Source organism: Grus americana, chromosome 1, assembly GCF_028858705.1.
Source record: "Grus americana isolate bGruAme1 chromosome 1, bGruAme1.mat, whole genome shotgun sequence".
Classification (NCBI taxonomy): Eukaryota; Metazoa; Chordata; class Aves; order Gruiformes; family Gruidae; genus Grus; species Grus americana.
The window spans coordinates 96,484,540-96,491,720 of NC_072852.1; positions in this window are offsets into that span (position 1 = coordinate 96,484,540).

Here is a 7,181-nt window from a genome sequence, read left to right on the forward strand (position 1 = left end):
AAGAGAACTTGAGACACTATTGAATACCTTTCCACAGACAACAGGGGAATTTCCTTTAGCCCTTAAACAGAAATTTTGTATTGGGTTTTCAAACAGCTTTAGGGGCTGTTTGTTGATTTAGAGGCTATTTGTTGATTGAGACTTTTAAAACAAAACATCCGGGTCAATTTTTATTTCCCTCATTGGAATTGCTTTATAATCTTCCTGATCTTATTTTTCAGGTCAGAAAAATGACTGTGTCCAAAAGCATTTACTCAGAAACTGAATTGTAATAATAAATGTCAGCCGGGTATACGAGATCCCCCTTTTTTTTGGATGCCATCCCACAGTGTTTTCAGGAGGTATTTGAAATCAATTATCACACTGGAAAGGACTGTAAAGCATGTCAGGAGGTGGGCTCCAATTCAACAGAATTGGCTTCAGGGCTTTCTAATCCCTGGAAGAGAAATTTTCTCCTTAGTTTTATAAAAATTTCTATAAGGCTGATGCTATTTTCTTCTAGTTGTTTTAGACAATCAGGGAAATCCCATTTCAGCCATGGTTGACTGCAAAAGTCCTACTGAATTCACAAGAGCCAAGATTTTTTTTCCAGTAGGGTCATTTCCTAACCCCTAGGTCAAACCAATAGAAGAGGAAGAATTCCCAACCTCTAAAGTGGTCTGAATTGCTTTGGATAAACAGTTGAGAACCAAAGGCCCTGTCATGGTTTAACCCCAGCCAGCAACTAAATACCACGTAGCCGCTTGCTCACTCCCCGGGTGGTATGGGGGGAGAGAATCAGAACAGTAAAAGTGAGAAAACTTGTGGGTTGAGATAAGAACAGTTTAATAATTGAAATAAAATTAATAACAACAATAATAATAATTGTAATGAAAAGGAAATTAACAAAAAGAGAGAGAAGTAAAACCCAAGAAAGACAAGTGATGCAAATGAAAAACAATTGCTTACCACCAACCAACCAATACCCAGCCAGTTCCCAAGCAGTACCCCGCCCCCAGCCAACTTTCCCCCTAGTTTATATGCTGAACGTGACGCCATATGGTATGGAATATACCTTTGGTCGGTTGGGGTCAGCTGTCCTGGCTGTGTCCCCTCCCAAATGCTTGTGCACCCCCACCCTCCTCGCTGGCAGGGCAGTATGAGGAGCAGCAAAGGCCTTGGCTCTGTGTAAGCACTGCTCAGCAATAACTAAAAGATCCCTGAATTATCAACATTGTTTCCAGTACAAATCCGAAACATAGCCCCATACTAGCTACTATGAAGAAAATTAACTCTACCCCAGCCAAAACCAGCACAGGCCCTGTTATCCGTACAGATCTGGAATGATGCACATTTCCAGTCTTCTAATTTTTGCAACTTTTTGCTCTTTTTTCCTCCATTTCTTAAAAAATAGGCTTCCACATGTTCCTACTGAAAATGAAGCATTCAATAGAGACTTCACAAATCAATTTTTGTTCATGACTTAAGAACAGGTTTCTGGAAGATTATTGCAGCACCGTAATGCAGCACCCTCTGTTTACGGCTACAGTTTATGGAGAACTCAGGACACGGATGGTGCATATGCTCAAAACAAACTCTTGCACAGAAAAAAATGCAGTGCTCCTGTTCTTTAGTATAGATTTAGAATATGTTGAAGTCTATCCTCCGTCACTGCTTAGCTGAGACTTCAGGAGTCCTTAGCTAATTGAGAGTGCAGATTAGAAAGAATAGCATTATTTCATGTTTAGGGGAACTACAAAAATCCGGGCAGCATGCCTCAGCATTCCCGTGACCTCTGTGTCAGTAAACACGGGCTACAGATGAAGTGTGGCTCTGGGGACCTGCTCTGAATATTTTTATTTAGGGGAACGGTTTTGACTTGAGTTTAATTTTGTGTAAGGGTGAAAAGCTGAATGATTAGGGCGATATTCTTTTTGGGGCGCTATTTCTCATTGCTTGTTGCTGCAGTAAGCGTTCAGTGCCCCAACAGCAGCACGAAGGAGACATCTTTCCGCAGGCACAAAGCGCGGGATCCTCCTCAGTGTGCATTAGCCATTCTCCATGTCAAGGTCTGCACCTAAGCTAGACCTTCTGTGCACAGCGGAGAGAAATAGACTTAACATCCCAAGTTTGACCTTGATTTATCCCTAACAGACATGGCACCTGCCAGTGTTTCTTATTCCCTTGCAATTTACAAATGTTTCTGACAAACATTCTTTCCTCCCTCTGAAATATGTAAACATTTTACTAGATAGGCACTTATTTTAATTAGTATTTTAATTAATTATTTTTAATTAATTTGTTGTGTTACTTGGTTAATATTTTCAGTCAATTTCCTTTGAAACTGTTCATTTGGAATATTTTGTTCCTCTGGAGTGGGTTCTGCCCTGCACTCCTGTGGCTCCCAGCTCATGTCTACGAGCCACAGCAGTGCGCGTACATCTTCTCGACACCTTGGGAGGCAGGCTTACACAATCGTCTTTCGTCACTCCGATCAGTGCTCCAACTGGGGTTTCTAAATCAATTCAATCTCCACAATTTTCCTCCCTCACAGAGCTTCTCTAGGCCTGGGCCACTTCAGTGTTTATGCTCTTTAAAAAATTAAAGAATAACATTTTTAAAAAGATTAAGGTTTTGGTTGAAAGTGAGCACTGTACTTAATGCAGAGTTTGATATGTTGCAACAATTTTTGTGAGGCGTTATGACCTACAGTGAGGCATCACCTTTAAAAACATAAAAAATCTTCTTAATTTTCAGAAGTTCAGGGCACTCCTGGACTCCAGCAGCTTTGATGGGAACGTTGGGTCAGCTCTGGCCTCCACTGCAGTCGGGAGGATTTTTATCAGAGAACGAGTTTTGGCCTATACATTTAAGCAGTGCGATCAAATCACTTTTCGAGCCTAGATAAGGATTTCAGTTCCTCAGTTTAATGCGCTCCAGTCTGAAATATTTGTTCTTTGCAACTGTGAAAAAAGGAAATGTTCAGGAGAAAGTTGCACTTTATGCTGAAGTTGAACTTGAAGTGATCTCCTGAGATGTCTTTTATTTGTCTGTTAAGCAGAATGCACATTTATGGCGCTGTATAAATAATAATAATAATGCTATCACCTCTCTGTATTCTGTTTATTGTAATCTGTTTATTCTGCAAAACTCAGCAATGAAAGTAAAAATAGCCTCGATATGTATTTTCAGTGAAGATCCATAGCCATTTTTATTTCATACAAACTTGTTCTCTCTTCCTCAGTTATAAGGCACTTTTTGTATTTAAAGCTATCAAAGGAAAACAAAACCAAAAAAGAGCAAGTCTCAAAAAAAAAAAAAAATTTAAATGTTCTGACATCATTAAGTAACTCAACTCCATAAAAGTATGAGGCCATATCATCCAATAATGTTTTTAAGTACTCCCCAATCAAATCAGTGAAGAGTTCTACCTAAAAATCAGTGGTGGTTTGATGGCCCAAGGAATGTAAAAACCATACAACTCAAAGTATTAGTCATAAGACAGGGAATCTTTTACCTATAAATCTCAGTTTGAAACCATCTCAGTTTCAGTAAGTAGTAACACTAGTTAGGGATTGATGGCCTGTAGGGATCAGCATTAAAAGGCAATAGCTACCACATTGTGGTATCCAAGATATTAAAGCTATTTCCCGTACCTAAAAGAGGAAATCAAGAAAGTATTCAGATATTAATGTTGGCCAGCGTTTGTGAAATGAATAGGCTTGACCTCAGTCCCCCTCTTTTCTAGCAAAAAGGAGACACTGCAAAAAGTGTGTCCTTATTTGTGACCTTGAAATCACCAGCCCTGTGGATGATTAACTTTGCACAGAGGGAGAAGGAAGACGAGTACATTGGTAAAGGGAAGAAACATAGACGAGTTTTGCAAAACCTGCTGTTCATAACTACACCCTTTCCATGGATAAATAGTTTTTCAAGCTCTTAGGCTGCCAATCCTGCTCTTTATCATCTATAAATATACTTATGGCATATAAAAAAAAGTCCTGAAATAATTAAGGGAGAAAATATGAACTGACAGTCTGGGCATTAATCATAGTATTTTATATTAATCTAGTATGAAAGTCACCACCTTTAGAAACTTTCATTTGTCATACTTCCCTGTTTAAGCACTTCACAAATGATTTGCAATAGTTTCCTCATTCCAAAGCTAGGGAATTACTACAAATGCAATAATCAACATTGGAAACCCCCAACAGCGCAATTTTAAAAGCAATAACTGTGTACTGCTGCACGAGATTTCAGCGTGCTTTAATGCTCACAGAGACCAGTGGCCAGCCTTTCACTGAGCAATGCATGCAAGAGGCAGGGAATGGAAGGTTACTCTGGGAAGAGAGGGAGATCACACACGTGTTTTTAAACCTGGACACATTGGTATGTGATTTCTTCCAAAATAAAATACAGAAAACAGTGCTACACTGCTTTAATACCACATTTGCGTAGGGCTCCTATAGACTGAACGCAAAGAGGGTTAGCTGAAGGCACGGCTTTCCCAGCTGCAAGCAAAGAGTTACCCAATGCAGTGAGAATCCGAATGACTCCAGGAGAATTAATGCGTGGTGCCCATCTTTGAAAAGCAAAAGCCCTGAGGCACCTCTCGGGGTACTGCAGCTGTGTGCAGAGCACTCGGGGGCATGGAGTGGCCTGAAGGTGCCTCGCCAGGGATGGTGATGGCAGGACGAAATACCTGCCTGTGTTGGGCGTAGCAGCCGCTCTGGGTAGCTCGGCCTCAGGACGGCCCCTCCCAGCTCCAAAACCTTCATTACCGGTCAGAACTGCTCCTGCAGACACTGCTCAAATGCTGAAATAGAGTTTGTCTGGCATGGAGTCTTTCTGGGCGTCAGAGAGCGGGATGCGTGGTGCCTTATCTCTCTCGAGTCAATTCCAAGCCCTCACGCCTAACTGGTGCCTAATGAGTGGCCTTAAAAATAAATTGCATTTCCCTGGGGCTGAGGGAGGTGCCGTTCCTCTCCTGCCGTTGTGCTTTCCATCCAGCTGCCTCCCCAGGCTGACGGAAGAGGCCGGTTGCCCTGTCCCTGTGGGTGCCGGCTCCTCCAGGGTCAGTCTCACAAGGTGCTGGCCCTTCTTAGGTGCCACGCATTTTGGGGAGGTGATGGGTTGTCTGCATGAAGGCTTCCACCTTGCAAGCCCTGCTTGCATGCAATGCAGTTGCTCACCTGCCGTGTCTTTATTTCCTTCCTTATTTTTCCTCCGTGAGCTAAACATAGCAAGACCACATCCTACCACGTGACCACGGCTGGTTGCTGCATATGCTATCCAAATCCAATACCTGCATCACTTCTGACATCTTTTGCTACAATGCCCTCTGAAGCCTTTTTGTCCCATTTAAGACCTGCCAGTCCTTTGCTTCTGTCTAGCCCTTCCTGGCCCTGGGTTGAAATAGCTTATTAAAAATTCCTTGCAGACCTACATTAGTATAAATTAAGAGGTAGACGACATTATCCTGCATAAAGTGTGAATTTTTATTCAAATAATTCTATTAACATAATTATCTTTTTGAGGAATTAAATGTACATTATTATACTTGATGTGCTACAAATTATAAAAGCAAAATTTCACTTGTAAGGTTGCACAGTTCTCAAGCAATTAGCCATATTGCACCCAGCAAACCAAAATTAAACACATAAATTAAAACAGCAGGGGGGATAATAATGTTAGAAAGGGGGCGTAGACTTTATGCAGTTTGCTGCTTCTGAAGCTCCAACTAAAGATAGTTCTGACAGGAACAGGTCAGACAAGTGGGGTTAACAGGTTTCCCCACATTTTTCTAACTTGTGATGTAAAAAAACTTACTTGACAGAACAATTATGTGAACTACTTTCACCAGGGATAATAACATAATCTAAACAAGTAATTTACTTGTGTGCTCTGTATATAATCTTGCAATATGCCCCTGATTTTTACAATACATAGCTGTTATTGGCATTTTAATCAATAGGCACATTGGGTCTGAATTCAGCATTCATACTTTTTTTATGATTATTGAACGCCTGTGGTTCCATCTATATGCAGCTACCTACACAAAAACATGTAGCACTTTATAGCACTTTATAGACACACATTTTATCCAGCAGGCATTAATTATTACAATCATGAAAATTTATCAACACACTGAAATATTTCCAGGATGACTAAAACATTTAGATAACAGCAGTAAATTAAATAGGATGGACGAACACATGAATGCTGCTGAATGTGCTCCGAAGGTGTCTTGGACTCACCGAGCTTGCTGAAATTCTTCTAGACAAGCTTCAACATAGGAAATGTCCCGTGTGAAAAATACACATTTGCCTCGCTGTACAAAGCTGAATTAAGACTGAGGAAATGCTGGAAACCAGGAAAGAAATAGCAGTGGTTGTCCCAGACCCCTCAGCTGAGAGACCTAGCCTGTCCTCTGCTGTGCAAGCGCACGCTGTGATGACATGGAGGAGCGCTACTTCTTTGTTATCCGGTAGGTCACAGCCAGCAGGGACCAAGAGCACTAACAGCATGTTCTTCTGTCTCTGTCAGAGGAAAATTTTCTTTCAGACTAAGCCTGTGAGTACATTATCATCTACGTTTTATAGAGTTCTTCCCTGAAAACTGGTAAAATTTCCCTTTTTCCCGCCTGTTTCATAGTGCTTCTAAGAGGAAGCAGATGACGTGCTTACCATTAAATGTTCTGGGATTTGGGTAGTCTTCTAGTGTAATTCTGGTTATTTGCTTTGGCCTGAAATATACTGAATTGTTTGGATGGTGACTGCTTTAGGGAGCATCTGTCTCCTTGTGGTGTTGCAGTACCATGGTGATATAGAAGGAATTTGCCAATTAGGGGAAATTTCAAATAAGAGGTCTTTAATTTGCTTTTTCTCACTCCTCTGTCTTTTAGCATGCCAGAGTTTTTGTTTGTTCAGCTCCTTATGTCATACAGTTTCCTTATTTTCTTTTCTCTTTTTTTGGAGATCCTGTTCCAATGTCCAGTCAGGATCAGATTTATAGGCAATCTTCTACACAGGAACATTTTGTTGTAAGTATTTGTCTAGTCCATAGTAACCGCATGGGGTTTTGTATGTAGTTGTATATGCATCCGAAGAGGAAAAGAGGAGCTTCTGATAAAACGCAAGAAATACATTTAAAACAACTTAAGCTATCTGCTATAGTTGTTGGGAGAAAGGGGCAAAGTTAGT